Source organism: Euprymna scolopes, chromosome 14 (assembly GCF_053919585.1).
Source record: "Euprymna scolopes isolate OS-2025 chromosome 14, ASM5391958v1, whole genome shotgun sequence".
Classification (NCBI taxonomy): Eukaryota; Metazoa; Mollusca; class Cephalopoda; order Sepiida; family Sepiolidae; genus Euprymna; species Euprymna scolopes.
This window is the reverse complement of record NC_136495.1, coordinates 146431466-146451555: the sequence shown is the minus strand read 5'-3', so window position 1 is coordinate 146451555 and position 20090 is coordinate 146431466. Positions and strand designations below refer to the sequence as shown.

The window sequence follows — 20090 nt, the reverse complement described above, 5'->3', positions numbered from 1 at the left end:
AGCGTGAGTTTAGAACTGACTAGACGTTAGAGTCGAGATTCAAAAGAAATCCCATGAATAAATGCACTTAATTATTAGTTAGCAGCGTAAATATCGTGCGAGACTATACTGTTATCGATAGGGTTTCAGAGTTCTTTTTAGTTTAACCTCACTCTTAAACGGAATTGGGTAAGAACGTGTGAAAAGCGGACGAGAACCAGTGAAAAAAGAAAGCAAAATAAGTGGGGGACACTCTTTTATCCCAATATTTTTGGAGGGTTGCCTTTTGATGTGAGAAAGTCACTCATTTTATGGCTTCCGTGGTTTTAAGTATCGTTCTGCAAAAGTCCAATTAAAAAAGACGGAAATCAGCGTAAAATTAGTTTTTTTTTTTAGATTTTGCCATTACTGAGGAACAAAAACGGTTGCTTTCCCCCAGACGGCTTCGACAAGGGATTAAGAAGGAAATAATGTTTGTTTATGAGCGGATAATGGCCTATATGCCCCCTTTGTCTCTCTCTCTCTCTCTCTCTAACACACATATGTATCTATCTAGTTGTCTTTCTTTCTCTTTTTTCTCTCTCTATGTGTGTATATATATCGCTAGTTATAATTCCTAAACCAGAAAATCTATTTATTTTACACTAATTGCGTTTTATTCATATGTAAATGTTGCACGTCTTACACGCGTTACGTTGAATAGGTGCAATTCACCAAACTAATCAGCGACAAATATGTTACTCAGAAAAAAAACAAAAAAACTGTATATATAGTAATCCACATACAAACTGTTGCGCTGTATCACAGCTTTTCAGTGCGGTTATCCCATACTCCCCAAGCAAGGAATCGAACCTGTAACTATCTATTTGATAGTCGCCCTTTTGTCCTCTAGCTCACGGGACTGGCATCCGCAAACAATATCTTCATAATGTCAAATTATATAAACATTTTGACAGCTACATTTAAAGCGCTCGATTTGTTTGTTAATTTACAATAACTGTACAGAGATGATGAGACATTTTTTTTTCTATTTATATGCACTAGGTGATCAAACAAAGTTTACTATCGATTTCGAGTTATTCGTAACTTGAGTTGATTTGAACCCTGAAAATACCGATACTAGATATCTTAAAGAATTTGTACATAAATTTGACCTGAACACATTAGTGCGTTACATGTTTAGTGGGTTGCATGTTTTAAATCCATGCGGATGACAGACTTGTGATGGGGGGCATGTTTTCTGAGAGAAGAAAAGCCAAACAAGAAAGGAGAAATAAATCTATATATGATATCTCTAATCGAAAAAAAATATTGCATCTAAAAAACAGACATTCATGCTAAGAGATGCAGCAACTTTAAATATTTGAAAAATTAAAGTAAAAAAAAAAAACCCAAAAAAACACGGTCATTCGCTCTACGTCTTTCTTCATTGTTCAAATCAATGCTTTCAATTAACGGCATTTACGCTTCCCTTATAAACAAGTGCTATTAAGATTGCTACTAATTCCTCCTCGGGAAGAGTCTCTGTAATGCCGTCCAGCTGAAATATTTACTTAATTAATATAAGCAGAACCTTCCTGTAGTTTTTTCTTTTTAAATCCAAATAAATGAAAAATTTTACATCCTGTTTAATGAGTATGATCATGGAAATTTAGTGAACTACTTTAGCAATCACAGACAGACAAATGACGACTTGACTTGGCATAGATCCAGGAACCCTTTGTTTTGTCGCTCTGCCTTTAACACCATATTTGCCTTAATTTGATCTGTTAATACTTGTGTGTTGCCTGCAGCTCTTCCATATTGGCCAAATTTATAGAGACGCTTTCTAACATTTAATACATCACTATTTCACTGTAATAACCTTCTGCTTCTACTTCAAATTCTTCTGCGAATAACCTAACATGCGCTGTAATAACCTTCTGCTTCTCTCTAAAAATTTAACGTTTAATTTGAATTAAAATAAGAAAGACAGTTTCATTTCTAGGCAGGCTATATTGACATCCCAAGAAAAAAGTGGAATCTATAGCAAGCAGCAATTCAAAAAAAAAAAAAAGAAGCCTCTAATGTAAGGTTTTGGCAGAGTTAACCTTCGGAAAACGTTTTGTTTATTTACTAAAGCAGTCCAATTTTTACAAGACATCTTGGTATACAAAAGTAATAATTGTCGACGAAGACTTTTGTTTAATACAGAGAAAAATAATAGTGATCTATTTCCCTTATAAGACATACATCTTAAGCTGGTACAAATACTGATATTATGATACAAAGTCTGACCCTCTCATCCTCAGTTGTAAGTTTTGTATTTGCCAATGAAAATATGAAGGGCATTGTTGTTTGTCATCTGACTCCTCCTTTACTCATTCAAAATAAAAAAAAAATACAAGTAGCATCAGTTGTTAGATTTTACGTCACAGAAAGCAAAACTATGACCTTCCGACACTGGCGTTTTGTTCACTACACGTGATGTACCGATAGGAAAATGTTTGCTTTAAAAATTGTCTGGCTTCGTTTCTATTGCCAGAGGGATGTTTATGTAAAATTCAGTCATTCTTTCGTGCACTTAATAATATTGGTCTTCAAGCGACGCCCCCTCCATCTAGAGGTGTCCACAGATCTATAATAATTTATATTCATCGGTCTGGTCGGTCGGTCGGTCGGTCGGTCGGTATGTCACGAGTCTATTTGAGATAGAGCTTTAATTATTTAGAATGCGAAGTTAATAGCCATTTCTTAATCTGGAGTCGCCCAAGGATATTTATAATATATATATATATATATATATATATATATATATATATATATATATATATATATATATATATATATACAGGGTGTCCATAAAGTTCGTGTGCACTTTAATAAATTTATAACTTTATTTATATTTGCGGTAGAAATAATCTGTATAAAATGTTATAAAGTTTCATGTATCTAGTTTTAAGTATAGTTATTGAATAAGTTTTCACCACAAAATTCGTAACAATTTTTAGATAAGTAAAAAATAAGAAAAAATATTTTCTTTTGTTTTTCAGAATCAATTTGATCCCATGGCTTGAATTGAGTAAAAAGTAAACCGTGTCCTTTGGTTGGCTTAATTGAAATCTACTATTGCTGTACAAAGAAAGTTTAGAATTGAATGCAATAAAAAAGCGCCTCATAGGAAAACCATTGTTAAATGGATGAAAAAAGTTAAAGAGACAAGCTCTGTCCATGATAAACCACGGTCTGGCAAATGTTTTTCGTGAACTGCAAAATCGTATTACCCTTGTATTGCTACTGATGGGGGGCATGTGGAAAGTTAAATAAAATCTCAATAAAAGCTTAAAAAATATAGATTTACTTCTTTCAAATCCATTTTACAGATTATTTCTATTGTAAATACAAATAAAGTTATAATTTTTTTTAAAGTGCACACGGACTTTACGGACACGCTGTATATATATATATATATATATATATATATATATATATATATATATGCATAGTAAATGAATGACAAAGGTCTATATTCCAAAGTTCATGATGTTGACCATCTTATAATTTATTCCTTTAATTCAGTTGACATTTACAATTATTGACAGTGTCTTTTTCGTAGCGAAAAATGAAAAATCAAACACTTAATTATTATGTCAACTAGTGAATCTATTTTGTCCTTAACTCATCAGAACAAATAGCAACAATCAATCCGTCATATATATATATATATATATATATATATATATATATATAAAATAAAAATTACAATTAAATTTACCAAAATGAACCAAGTTGGTAAAACTACAGTATATTATAAATATTAAATCTTATTATTCTTGGATTCACATTTTTGGATTTTATCGTCATTGGATACTTTAGATTTCACTAGACTATCCATTCACGTGAACTCACCTTTTTCCTCACCATATTCCCTCTGCTTCACATTTTGTTATCAAGTCAGATCTTTGACTTACTTGCAGTTTTATCAAATACTTTTTTATGCAAAATCCGATCCCGCATTTTGCTAATTCCTACCCTCCGATTAGAAGGACCGTATTTCTTCGAAACTCTGCGGATTAAGAACTATCCACTTATTTAGTGTTTCAAATTATGTATTCAAATTAAATTTTAACTCATTTTCAAAGTGTGTTTAACATGTTTTATTAATTATTTGCTCTTATGTATATATATATATATATATATATATATATATATATATATATATATATATATATATGTGTGTGTGTGTGTGTGTGTGTGTGTGTGTTAATCGCCCTTCGGTTTGAAATATGTTCATACTAATCTTTCAAACGCTTTATCCTGAAGAGATTATTTTCATTACTAAAAGCGCAGACTGGCTGAAGTATCTTTCATTAACATGCGTGCAATATCTTTTTTAAGATCTATACATGTTGGTGTGTCCCGAGCATTAGTAAAATTGCATTATCATCGCTCTGTGTCATTTTAATTGAGAAAAAGGATATTTAAGATTTTATATGTTACAATGCTGTCCGTCAGTCCGTCCCCCTTACTTTTGAGATCGTATTTTTGTATCTTTACGCGTAGCTTAAAAGGACGCATCTTAAGAATTTCTGATCTTGTTTTTATCTGCAAAACGATTTGTTTTCCGCCTAAAAGAGTTGCGAAAATCGATAAACAATAAACATTCTATTTTGAATATATGAAAACAAAAATGGCGGGCTTTTTTTGGCAATGTAAAAACTTACCAAAAAAATGAAAGAGAAAAAAAAAAAAAAAAAAAAAACGAAATATGCTTTTCTATAGTGGAATATTTGGGTCACCTATTACGAAAACACGGAGAGATATTCTCAGAATTTGTCTATTAAATATTCACATCGAGTTATGATAATTATATTTTAAACCTACAGAGCGACAGGCGAATCGTTCGATAGAAGGCAAAGTCGACGAGAAGGGACTATTATAAAGAAATGTGCATAAATAGAACGAAATAATACCATTCAAAACTATTCTAAGTGATTAGTTGCGCAGTAAGATGTTTCGTGGCATTGCATTTAAATTTGTACATGTTTGTACAACTGCAAAAACAGGGAGTAAGGAAAGAATTACAAAGGCAAGAAGATATTGAGTAGAATTGTTCTTTCTGCACTTGAGATCGTTACTAGGTTATTTTCGTATTAGGAGAGGTGATTACAAAGGTCGTATTTTCGTCGGGGCAAATTCATTTGAAGTAGTTGTTTAACAAATAGCATAGCTGCTGTAAGAAAACGGCTGGATTTGGTAGAGACTTCAGGACACTAGATTAAACACTTATTTCTATCCTGTCTGAGAGGAAGAGACTGGTAGTTTGTGAACACGCTCAGATATTGCAAAAATACTTCATGCGTAGACGAACGACGGCTTCATAGAGGTATGAAATACTGGACGCTTGAGAAAATTTCTAGAACGGTAGAGCGAATCATCTCACAGCTTTATATTATAGATATGTGTGTGTGCGCGCGTGTGTGGTTTAAGAACGAAATAATTGTATACTTTTTTTAAGAAAACTTCGCTTATATATATATATATATATATATATATATATATATATATACATATATATATATATATATACGAACATACCCATATATGTGTGGGCATTTCATGCAATGACTAGTGTTTCGCCATTAAATCTTGCTAAACATGGGAATCGTTTCCAAGTTAAGTTTCGAAACATCTAAACAAAATAAATTGAAACTGCAGTAAATTATTGTACACTTATTCTATTACGTGTGACCCTATTTTAGAGAAACATAGCGTTTTTTTGTTTATATTGGCAGCGTATATTACCGTGAAACATTTATTGTAATTTAAGAATGGAATATTTTATGCGAATACTTTTTAGCTCATTATATATATATATATATATATATATATATATATATATATATATATATATATGAAGAGAGAGAGAGAGAGAGAAAGAGATAGAGAGAAAGAGAGAGATAACACAGCCAGAGAGGGAGGTGGACACAGAGAGAAAACAAATAGATACATAGTTATTGATAAGAGAGGGAAAGTTTGAAGGTAAATTAAGTTCCGGCCAGTAAGTTAGATTCAAATATCAGTGAAAACATCCCACTGAAAGAGATAAGATATTCCTTTTCACACTGTGGGGCTCATAGGAAGATAACTAAAAAGAAAAATAAACCCACTCTTCCACCGCCCAGAGAGAATGGTAATCGATATATTCCACTACTTATCACCGGACAGCGGTCAGCCTCTCTCTACCTTGTTTGTATTTTAACACATTCGTTTTTTCCCTGTCGCCTTTATATGTAAACCTTTTTTTTCTTTGATGCTTTGTTCCTAACTTCCTTTAGCTTTGAAGCCGTTTATTTTAGGCAGTTTTTTTTTTCCAGACAACGTTTTTTTTTTTTCTTTCTGAAGCATCTGGGTTTGTTTATGAAACAAAAAGTTTTCACTATTCATACCCTTGAGCCCATGGTATAGTGGAATGTGGCGTTTAGTTGAAAAGTAAATTGCGAATGAATGATATAAATATCTGGACCAGCTCTTAAATTTGGAGGGGCTTAATATCGTTTTACTTGCTAAGCCGTTCTCTTGGATAATCAAACTTTGTTGATTTTATCCATCGTGTCTACTTAAGGAAAAGGGTACAAATAATTGTCAATTATGAAATGAATAAACTTATGGGATAATGTCGACAATGGGATATATTTATTATCGCAGAAAGGTAGCTATAAAATCTGAACGTATGTACAATGAAATTAGTGTTCCTAAAAAAGGCACTTGCTTTTTAAAAATCGTCTCTGCAGTCCCATCGGCATTTCCCTAGTCGGGTGCTCCAGACAGTTATAAACTAACTCCTCCGTAAATAAGGAAGAGAAGGCCTTCAAGATGAATATCTGAGCATATGCATACGCCGATTTAGTCTAGTCTCTGTTGAACTGATTATCCAACACGCGCCATCGACTGATAGACAGTCTTTGAGCGTCTTTGAATGAAACGATACTTGAAAATTAGACATGGAGTTTCAAATTCTATATAAGAGAGTTGACTTTTACGATCCTGTACTTTCTTATCAAAATTAATTGTGTGTTTAGCATATTTCCTTGTCATAATATCCATGGTGATCGTAGTGATAATTTTTTCTACTTCTTTTGTATAATTTTGCTTTGACTTAAATATGAATTCAAATCCGTTCGTTCTTATCCCCATGTATTCGCTGTTGATATGTTCTTAATTTGTTTTAAGTGCTAATACATTTTTTACGGGTTTGTATTACTGTACACATAGATTCGAAAAAGTTGTCAAAAAACAAATATATAACAAATAAATGTTATCAAAGGCAAGATAAGTTACTTTTCTACCTAACTGGATATGTTTTTAGTGTTTTTATTTAATGTAACATGTTTATTCAGCTCGAAAAACATACTGTGCTTACCGATGTATTGGAAAATTCAAAATGGCGACCGACTCTCTCTTTAATACGGTAAGTTTGGTAAAATGTGCTATAAATATAAAACTAGACAAAATACTGTTAAAAACTCGCTCAATATATATTACCGTGACATAGGTTGACATATATACGGTGGTTTTTTAATAGTATGTTGTCTAGTTTATTATTTATAACACCTTTTCCCGAACTTACCGTGTTAAAGAGAGAGTCGGGCGCCATTTTGAATTTTTCAATACATCGGTAAACAATGTATGTTTTTCGAGCTGAATAAACATGTTATATTGAATAAAAACATGAAAAATATATCCAGTTTGGTAGAATTTTTTTTTTTATTACATTTTCACCCCAAACAAGGCAAATTGCCACTTTGGTGTAGGGGGCTACTATCAGGGGCAACAACTACTGGGGTACTATGTAGGGATTTGGGCAGCAAGGTGTCGGTTCACGTTACACTTGAACTTCTGCACGTCAGTACTGTTGGGGAAGCAGGGACCTGGGATGGAATTCCAGAGTCTAGCGGTTCTGGGGAAGAAACTATTGGAGTAAAAAGATCTTTTACATCTAGGGATCTCTACAGTGTGGGGGTGGGATTTAGCAGCCTGTCGGGTTTGTCGAGGGTGCACACGTCGTGGGGGCACAAGTGATTGCAGTTCGTCAGAGCATTCACCACTAAAATACTTGTAGAAAAGGCAGAGGGATGCAACATTTCGTCGATGGGACAGAGGCTGAAGCTTAGATGCCAGTTACCTATCTTGCTTTTGATAACATTTATCTTGCTTTTGATAACATTTATTTGTTATATATTTGTTTTTTGACAACTTTTTCGAATCTATGTGTACAGTAATACAAACCCATTTTTACTTTTGTTCGTTTGTAGCTGTATATATTTGACACATGCATCCAGCTTCGCGGGCTCTCATCACTGCATGCGTTAGATAACACTTGTTGTTGGTGTTTTATTCAATCACAATACAAAAGAATGAATGAAAGGATCTCGAAGACACTTGAAACTCGAAACACCTTCAGAAAACTCCCCATTCTTTCAACGGTTAAATCAATGAAAAAATTCATTTCGCCTTTAATTTTCGGTCATTTTATTGCAATTACTGAGCATTTCGTTTACTTAATTGATTAATTAGGCGGAAGAATCAATTTCATCAAGTTAACATTTAAAACAGTCAAAGAAATTCAATTGTCCGTCGAAGTTCATTAAAATGTTACACGAAGAAGGCATTCCCCCCCCTTAAACGGTTAATTTTCCGCCATATTCGTTGTTCTGAAATGTTGAAGCCAACATCCGTTGTGTTTGACGTGCTTGGCATAACAGGGAACGTATCTAGAGCCCAGAGCCAACATATCCGTAATTAAATCCGTTTCGTTATTTTGTTCAATTCGATAATTATTTTTAACGACTTTTTCAAAGTGTGCGACGGTGTTCCTTTGAGAATAAATTAGCAAAGGAAGACTAAAAAAAAACATAACTCTAGCTTTTGATTTTTTATAAAACTATTTGCAAATTTCTACGTAACTTAAATTCTCAAACAAAAGATCGTGTATCTGTGCGTATGTATTATTCGCCCATACGTAACTTCTAGAAAAAATATGAATAATGTTATATTTAGTATTAAGAGAAAATTTATTAAAATAAAATTTAAAAAAAATAGAGAAAACTTACAGGAATAATTTTGAATTTCATGTATTAATTAATAAGAATTTGTGTAACCAAATAATTACAACAGCGTTTTATCCGTGGAATCGAATTACTATAAAGATGCGTGCTATTCTACTAAAACATTGTCGTCTTCAAGTCTAATATTGTTAAATACTTGCTGTACTGTATTCTTGAATTATCCATTCTTCTTCTGATCATCCCGCACATTGTCTTCAATCTTCTTGCACCGGTGTTTATTATCTGATAATCTTCATAACTCTTTTCCTCTTCGAGTTGCTCCAGAGCATTGACAAGCGGTAACTCATAATTAAAAAAATATTTTAAAACAACAACACGTATGGATTTGGAAATCTGTGAAGGCATTCACTTGAAATGCTTTGCGCTGACTCGAAGTGTATTGGTGCGGTAATTCATGTACATAGCTGACCCCTCATAACACCTCTGCTGATCACGGTTCTATACTTGAAGGCGGCATAAACGTGCAATTAAGCTTTGAGCTTCGCGAGCGATATTCTCAGTTTATGCCCCTTCATCTAGATGAGCCTTTACAACGTGAATCAAGTCTACACGTCACTATTTCTGCCCTCGTTCAGTGGAGGAGGAGAATTCCTTCATGATTGAGACAAATTTTACTTTTCTTCCTAGTCAGAGTGCCCCTTTTTGGGGAGTCGGATTTTTCCCACATTATGTCTAACTCTGCCCACGTGGGGAGGCAAGTAAATAAGATAAAGTCGGAAGAAAATGACTAACAATATTAATTTTACTGTAATATTAACCCGTTTGAGAACGAGTATGCTTTCAACAATTTAATTCATACATTGGTTTAATAATCACAATAATTACCGTCTAATTAGTTAATTTAAAAAGAAAGAAACTATGATACTTAGACTGCTAAAGAGCTACTAACAAGCGTAATTTAATAATATTTATTCTTGTTTTTTTTTCTTGGAAACTGGGTTGATCACCGCATTATTGTTGGGAAATATGCGTGATTAAAAGTTTTCGTAATCACGTGTTTTTTTTTGCTACTGAACAACACTCACAAATTTCAGATGTCAAATTTATGATTGGTTAGTTGGCTGTTTTTGTTTTACGGCATATCAACACTTTTCAGGTTATTTAATGTCGAATCCAAAGATTTTGAAGAAAGATTTTTTAATAGAATACATTTGTTGTTTAAGGTCATATCCAGGACCGTCAAATTTATGAATACACATTAACAGCCATTTTTATAATTGCAACATTAATTGAATTTAGATTAGTTACTTAAATGCAAGCTTTCCACTTATTTCTCCGGATACAATATACTTATATGTCGTTCTATATTTTAATGCTTTTGGCCATCCTAATAAAACCTATTACCACTAAAACGCAATGTAGGCTAATGTGATAACATTTATAGGGGAGTTGAGCAGATTACTCATATACATTTTAAATTTCAGCATGTTGATACGTTTTGGAGAAAATGTAACAGAAAAAAGAATTCTGATTGGAAGTAATCTGAGGAAATTAGCACTTCCGGTATCTACGAACTACAGAGGATAGCGTGTAGTTTACTGTGAAAGTAGATATATTTACTTTAATGGGTGACGAGTTCTGTACCCTTCATTAGACAACATTATAACCCAAGCTGAGGAATGTAACACTGTGGCGATGCGACAGGGAGCTGAAGCTGGACCATTTCATAGGTTAGACAACTTTTCGTTGCACACTGTCCGTAAAGGAGTTACTAGTAGTTTAAACACCAGCCAAGATCTGGGAACATGGTATTATGCATCGATAAATGGTCACTTTATAGACATATAGGATACTAGTAGGTGTCAGACTTATTTAATACAAAGAATATTTAATACAATGAATATTTGTATTAAACTTTCTTTGTATGAAATATTCAGTGTATTAAACATTTTTGTATTAAATATTCATTGTATTGAACATTCAATGTATTAAACATTCTTTGTATGAAATAGTCATTGTATTAAACATTCTTTGTATGAAACATTATGTGTATTAAATATTCTTTGTACAAACATTCTTTGTATGTAATTTAATACAAAGAATATTTAATACAATGAATATTTAGTACAAAGAATGTTTAATACATTAAATGTTTAATACAATGCATATTTAATACAAAGAATATTTAATACAAAGAATGTTTAATACAATGAATAGTTCATACAAAGAATGTTTAATACAATGAATATTTCATACAAAGAATGTTTAATACAATGAATATTTAATACAATGAATATTTGATACAAAGAATGTGTCATACAAAGAATATCTAATACATAGAGTGTTTAATACATTGAATATTTAATACAAAGTATGTTTAACACATAGAGTGTTTAATACAATGAATATTTAATACAAAAATGTTTAATACAATGAATATTTCATACAAAGAATGTTTAATACAATGAATATTTCATACAAAGAATGTTTAATACAATGAATATTTCATACAAAGAATGTTTAATACAATGAATATTTCATACAAAGAATGTTTAATACAATGAATATTTCATACAAAGAATGTTTAATACAATGAATATTTCATACAAAGAATGTTTACTACAATGAATATTTCATACAAAGAATGTTTAATACAATGAATATTTCATACAAAGAATGTTTACTACAATGAATATTTCATACAAAGAATGTTTACTACAATGAATATTTCATACAAAGAATGTTTAATACAATGAATATTTCATACAAAGAATGTTTAATAACATGAATGTTTAATACAATCAATATTTCGCACAAAGAATGTTTCATACAAAGAATATTTAATACAATCAATATTTCATACAAAGAATGTTTAATACAAATAATGTTTAATGCAATCAATATTTCATATAAAGAATGTTAAATACATAGAATGTTTAATACAATGAATATTTAATACAAAGAATGTTTAATACAATGAATTTTTAATACAAAGAATGTTTAATACGTAGAATGTTTAATATAATGAATATTTCATACAATGAATATTTATACAAAGAATGTTTAATACAAAGAATGTTTAATACAATGAATATTTAATACAAAAATGTTTAATACATAGTGTTGAATACAATGAATATTTCATACAAAGCATGTTTAATACAATAAATATTTAATACAAAAAATGTTTAATACAATGAATATTTCATATAAAGAATGTTTCATGCAAAGACTCTTTAATACAATGAATGTTTTATACAAATAATATTTACTACAAAGAATATTTAATACAAAGGATATTTAATACAATGAATATTTAATACAAAGAATATTTAATACAAAGAATATTTAATAGAATGAATATTTCGTACAAAGAATTTTTAATACAATGAATATTTAATACAATGAATATTTAATACAAAGAATGTTTAATACAAAGAATGTTTAATACAATGAATATGTCATACAAAGAATATTTAATACAATGAATATTTAATACAATGAATATTTAATACAAAATGTTTAATACAAAGAATGTTTAATACAATGGATATTTCATACAAAGAATGTTTAATACATAGAATGTTTTATATATAGATCCCCATACAAACAACAGAACATTTTCTTTACCTCTTTAAGAAACATCGCTGATAAAAGCCCTCACAATATCGGCCAAGTTCATTTGTCCCATTGTCGCAATATTGCATCCTGGTGCCTGTTTTACAAGTACTTTAATGAAATGTTCTCTGATAAACCTATAGCAATTGTGCTCCCTCGGCATAGACACTACCGCCTAATGCGATAAACAACAAGGTCACAATCATTCATTTTTATTTGTCGGAAAACCTTCAACTCGATTAACTCTTTTCGAACTACTAGACTTAAGAATTACCATAATCGATGATTTGAATTATTTCTAAAACGTCACTTCTTCAATGACTTTTTTGAGACACAATAAGTTTCCTAATTTGGTAGAAGGAACTTCCTTTTATTTTCAGCAACATCTTCTGTATATTTTCCTCTCTTCATGTTGCCTGAGAATTGCAGGGTGATTACTTTAAATGTTGGATCTTCGGGAAGGAAGGTATTCGAATGCCACATGGTTGAGACGTTTTACTGTAATTGTTTAACGAAAGGAACTGTGTTTTGTAACATTGAACTGTCATCATCCATTGTTAGCTTTATTCTACCACATGCTAGGGGCCATTTTTGTTCCATAGCCAATAAGTACTCATATTACACATCCCATGATGTCATGTCATTATTAAGACTATGAAAAGAAAGTATTCTTTTCAGTATTTTGACTCTCGCCTATATATCAGTTAATATCTTATATGTTTTTAGATAGAGTGGTGTAGTCCTCGATTGATTAACTGTGTCTAACTGTTTCGGAACTGAAATGGGATCTGATGAACTCATCGCAATTGTGCTCACTCGGCATAGATACTCCCGGCTAATCCGACAAACAACAAAATTCCAGTAATTCACTTTTACGGTTTCTAGATGTCGGAAACCTTCAACTCGATTGGCTCCTTTTTTCGAACTACTAGACTTAAGAATTTTTTCAGAGTCAAAACAATAATAAGACTATTCTCTTGTCATAGCCCTAATCATTATCAACATAAAAAATGACTCAAATTGGATGAAATTAGATCGATTTACTAAATCTAAAAACTACGTCGATGTTCTGAAATATTACTATTAAGATGACGTATTATTTTTTTTTTCAGCTCAGTAAGAGTGAATATTTTGCTTCTCTGGAATCCTTAGTAATAAAAATACACATGGACATCATCAGCTTTGAATGATTGTTGCCGAATGTTCTCAGATAAATCGATTTGATTATACGCTCTCAGAAAAAGCCATTGAAGAGGTGACGTTTTGGAGACAATTCAAATCATCGAATATGGTAATTTTTCCGATAAGTAGCCGTATACAATTCTTTGATATTTTTTCTTTTCATTACTATCTATTCATAGACAGTCATTTTAAGATGTGGAGGCCAGCGTAATATGTCATTACCATTTTAGTTTCTATATCCGAGTTATAGCTATCATAAATCTCTTTCATCAAATAATAGAACTATTATCATCGTATGTGTCATATTTTCAAACGGTTTCGGGTCGTCTATACTTCAATCATTGACGAATACCACATTTTATAAAAGTATATCGTATTTTCTTATATTCTATAACTCTGTTCACCTCAAACAAGGTGTATTGCCACTTGGACGTAAGTGACTGCTATTTTAGATCGTATCTAACGGAAGGTGTCGTCAAGAACGGAGAAGCGAGTTGCCTGTTTACATTAGATTTAAACTTCTGCATGACAGTGCCAGAAGAGAAGCAGGTAATAAGTGGGAAATTCTTAAATCTTATAGTTCGAAAAAAGAAGCTAATCGAGTTGGACCCACACATACAGAAAAGTTCCTTATATACAATAGTTTTCAATACTTAGCTTCTAAAAGCGTCGTAAACAATGCCCCCGTTTTGAAAGTTGGTGTCCTTTAAATGTAGGATGTTTAAGTCTTGCTTAATGAGTTGTCATACGCGGTATTAACGGCTAAGATTATCGATAATAACTCGTAGTGTTGACGAGAATCTTCCTAATTTTCAACCGGGTGTTATAGGCTGATATAGATGCTGCTGGCAGGAAAGATTGCCAGCAGGACAGGATAGCATTCGTGTTACCAATACAGATATTTAACGCAGTTAGAGTAATAGAGAACCGTGTTGCTCAGCTCACAGTTAAATTACCTCCAACTTCAATCGTGTAATAAAAGTGAAATTAGTTTCGACTTTATTAACCTACCACCAGGAACTGTGTTATGTATACTTTCATGGCGCTTGGAGATTATTGATTTCACTACAAGGGTAATATGCTATTTACGCATAGTACGAGTGCTGACAAAATCTGGTAGGTTGTCTGCAGTTTATTTAACAAACTAACAATGAAACATATAAAGTCTATTTAAAACACATGAGCCAGTTTTTAACATCCCTGATCACACTAGAAATATATATGAAAATACGCAGATTCAACTAAATTTACCTATGATATTTATTTTAATATATATATATATATATATATATATATATATATATATATATATATATGTATGTATGTGTGTGTGTGTTTATTTGTGTGTGTGTGTAATTTCCACAGTCATGCTTATATATATATATATATATATATATATATATATATATATATATATATATATATATATATATATATATATGGGACTGTAGAAATTCCACGGAATGATAAATATATTTAACCAACAAATATGTTTTAATAAAGCTGATATTATTATTATTATTATTATTATTATTATTATTATTATTATTATTATTAATGTTATGTTTTCGACAGTAAAAACACAGAAAATATGAGTTTATTAAAACTACAATGAAAATAGTGCCCATTGTAATCTAAACACAGAATAGACCCAAATGAGATAAATTAATAAAAAAAACTAATACATATTCAGAAAGTAATAGTTTCCTACATAGTTCAATAGAAGAAATAAATCACAGTATGAGAGACAATTATTTAATCCTTCAATTCAGCACCTCTCAGCAGACAATACGCAGGTGACCGCTGGCATGAATGTGGCAGCATGACTGGGATTCCGACTCACAGGTCCAAAGAGACCTAGACTTTACTTCAGTAGGAGTGCTACAACACCTTGTTCTCTTTTCTCAGTGATCCCCTTCCTCCCTCGACCTGAATCCACTAGAATACTTCGTTTGGCCATACGTTGAAACCATCACCAACATGACTTCTCACAACTCTAAAGCCAGTCTGATCGCCGCCATCCGGCAGGTATTCACCGAGCTCCCACTGGCGCTTGTGAAAAAGGCATGCTCCCAGTTCCGGACACGTATCGTGGCGGTGATTGAGACTAAAGCTGGCTACATTGAATATACGTCAGCTCTAATAAATAATCAAGTTTCCTGAATTGATTTTTTCAATAAAACTTTTAAAATAAATCTGTAGTATTATTTTCTTTAGGGCGACAAATTTATCGTTCTACCCTGTACCGAGATCATATCTATGAGGCAACTTCCGAGATACTTAGAGTTTTCTCAGAAAATTCTTTTGGAAATTCAGCTCTTGTACATGTGGACCTACATGGAAATTTATCATTCAAACTCTTTTTAACATACACTCATCTAAATATTATCACAGTTAAGCCGGATTTCCTTTTTGTAAATCAAATTATTACGCTTATATTTTTTATTCATATCACTTGATAAATTTTAAGAGATCAAAGGGCTCCCTTGAAGAGCTAACTTGATTTCATTATGATTTAGATTCATATCCGAAGGCTTTTTTTTTAGAATAGATGTTTTTCCCTTTAAGCCTACAATCTTTATTTCATTACAGCATGATTCTCCGATGATTGTTTTCAGGTATCGCTTAAGATTCTTTTTCACTAGGCCAGTTGCCTCTATCACAACCGGTATAATGTCTATCTCTTTCAGAGACCACGTCAACTTTAAATCATTCTTTAGATTATCTTGTCTCCTTCAGCTCTATTAAGGTCACAGTCATTTTGAACAGTGACACCAATAACGAGCGCAGTTTTTTTCAGGCTTGTTCCACATCACAATGTCCGGCTTTATGGCCTTGTCTTTTATACAGGGGGACCCCCCCAAAACGGCACCCGTGTACACTTTATGTGATATCACCATTATTTATTCACCGATTGCCCTTATTTTACAGGACGTGACAGAATCTAATTCCTAGAAATACATAATAGATATACGTAGATATACAGCGAGAGCTGGGACAAAGAATACACTGTGTTACATTTTACTACTAGACAGGCTCGTTTAAGAAAACCCAGGAAACTTTCATGCGTCAGTTCGAATGTGAAAAGGTTCCACCCAAAAGCAGAATTCAGAACTGGGTGGACCACTTCGAGAAGTATGGGACCGTGGAGAACCTCAATGCTGCGAGAGAGAACCGTCCAAGCCACTCGGGACGTCCCAAGAAGCGAACAGCCGAACTGGTCGAAAGAGTGAGAGAGTCTCTTTAGCAGAGTCAGAAACGGTATGCCCCGTGAGACTTGCAGGAGAGTGCTGGTGAAGTCTATCAGGGCTTACCCAATACAGAATACAGACGCTGAAGGCCCTTAAAACCCCAGACAAGAAGCAGAGGAGGGCTATGACAGTCAAGATGCCCGAGAAGATCGAGGAGACACCAAGTTTCCTTAACCTCCTTTCATTCGGACAAAACACTAAGAAACGGGGCCCTAATTAGAGGTGGGGCCCGTTTTTGGGGGTCACCCTGTATATCTGCCCGCCTGTACATCTTTGTCATAGAACATGGTCACCTTTCTATTTGATGATTATTCGTGTTCCCATATGTTCGACAGTCTTTCGAGCTGCATCCTCCAATGGGGTTATGTACATACTTTTTCGTGGTGATCAGTGTAAAGGCCATCTGCTAACAGGATGTGACATCCCGACATTTTTAATTTGTATATCTATTATGTATTCCCAGGAAGTGAATGCAATCGACATATTAAAACAAAACAAAGAAGAAAATAAAAATCAATACAATAACTTAACGAACAGTTGTTGGAGTAGAGAAAGTATTATTTTAACATTGTCTTATATAAGCAAACATAGGATTTAACGAAAGAAGAGAGATTTTGGCGCAAAAAAATAACAAAGACAACACACAGCAAACAAATAGATGAGTAAAACGAAAATGATGTCGTTTCAATTTTTACTTTTATGTTATTTATTCACTGATATACTTAAAAAAAAAATGAAAACCATGTAACTGCAGCAAAGGGGGAAAATGATTTGTGATCAGTTACATTCTTCGACGGTCTGATTCCAGGGCTTTTAGTGAAAGAGAAAACAGACATAAACAACTTGTAGCCGAATGCTTCACTATGCACTTGTTCACCTGAAAGGACCAAGGTGCACATAAACAATTTACAATCGCCTTATATACAAGGAAAGGCACGGCCACACTAATCCAAGCACAGTAACACGATTATCTCCCCGTATAAAGTAACCCTCCCTGTACATTTATATATATACTAGCAGAGACACGCATAGTTGAGCGGCATAAAATAAGATTAAACGAATATTCCAGTCTTCTAATATTTTTATTGTCAACGAACTCGGTGAAGATTTGGAATTTTCAATCAAATTGTTTGATTGCTATCCCTAATCGAGGATCCGCCACAGTGCACTGGAGGGAAGCTGCCTATGGCGTCTCACAGTTACAGTATGCACTAAAATGTATTGTGGACAGTAGTCCACAATACATTAAAGTGTACATGCAACTTGTTTTAAAGAAATATATATATATATGTTTGTCTGTGTGTTTATATATATATATATTATATATATATATATAAGTGAAATTGTCTTTTTGCGTGTGTGTCGGTGTGTGTACATTTCCCTACCAAACTACTCTCTAAATTTTCAGTCTACAGACTACAGAGATGGCACTGGGGGAATGTATATATATATATATATATATATATATATATATATATATATATATATATATATATATATATATATATATATAATAAAAATCAAGAGAATAGACTTGATCGAAGTATAAAGGGAAAAAGAATAACATAACCTGCACACTAAGGAGATTAAAGTAGAGTTTATAACAGTCTATATTCTAAATACATTGCTGTTCTCATCCATTATATATTTCTGACTATTTCTTTTGTATTTTTGTTTATAAAAGTAGTTATAAATACTTTATTCTTTTTTATTTCTTCACTTGTCCGAAATGCGGATATACTTTTTATAATAGCCTTAGTATTTTTTCTTGCACTTCTATGTGTGATGTGCTGAAATGACGTTGATAAAGAAAAGTTTTGTTATTTAAGAAAATCTTTCTTTGTCTTTGAAACGACCGTATGTGAAACACAGAATAAGATAATTGTATTTGTTTACAACTTTCTTTTTTTGCGCACACACACATACTTTCTCTAAAATATATATATATATATATATTATATATATATATATATATATAAAGCAAAATGGGCACGCGCATGTGTATATGTCTACGAAAGGCTTTCACGTCGGTTACATTCCGGGAGAAGTTTTCACATTCTTCCGAGATTGTAATATCTCATATTTGCAAATGGACTTCGTCTCTATCTGATTTTGATCAAGTTTTAAAAAATTTCCTCGTTTCGAGTGTTTGGATGTTTTTTTCGTATGAAGCGAACGCAATCGCCCACACCCGTGTAGTATCTGTTCTGTAATTGGTTCTTGGTACATGTAGGGGAAACGCTTCATACTGACAACTACTATTTATTTAGATACTGACAGAGTGCCCCCATTTTTGGGGGAGCTGTTTTTCTCCTACATTAAAAACAACCTTCGTGGGAGGTTTAGAAACGTTTAAAAGCAACGCCATTTCCGCAAATCATCTTTTTGATTAACTACATCAAATTTTAACGCTTTACACTTCCGGTCGCGTTGTGGACTAGGGATAAGACGTCAGTTTTTCTCTCACTTTCCTTTTCGGCGTCGCACACGCGTTCGAGCCTGCCTGCCTACTACCACTTTTTTCTTGTACTAAAGACACACCTCCAAATACCCGGGCAATGTCAGGCACCCCCTCTAGCAAATATATAAACCTTATATCAATATTTTACAATACTCAATGCTGTAACGGAGCCAGATGCTTTGCCTCTTTTTGGCAATGTTTTGCATTTTGAAGTACACTGCTCTAGACTAGAGTTAATGTAGAATGCACAAGTGTTTCACAAAAAACATAAATTCCATCGATAGAGGATCTACTTTCGGAAACTACTAATTAAAACTTAAGTGTGACAGCAGCATGGACATACAGACGGATAATCTTTTATAAATGCGTTAACTATCTAGAAATTCTAGTTCGACAGACGTGCCAGTCTAAATTATAAACCGACTGACGGACAATGGCTTTCATAGAAATATGTGGACTTTTTTTGCATGAAAGTAAGTCTTGTGTAAGTCAACTATTGGTAATAATTATTGCTCATGTGAATAGTGCTGAAGGAAAATGCGTTACTCGTAG

At 32.6% G+C, this 20090-nt stretch overlaps 1 protein-coding gene across 1 annotated transcript in view; it reads left to right on the top strand.

Annotated features, from left to right (window-relative positions):
* The window catches only part of LOC145293278 (uncharacterized), a 365509-nt gene that overhangs the window by 258090 nt on the left and 87329 nt on the right, over positions 1–20090 (top strand). The window lies entirely within an intron of this gene.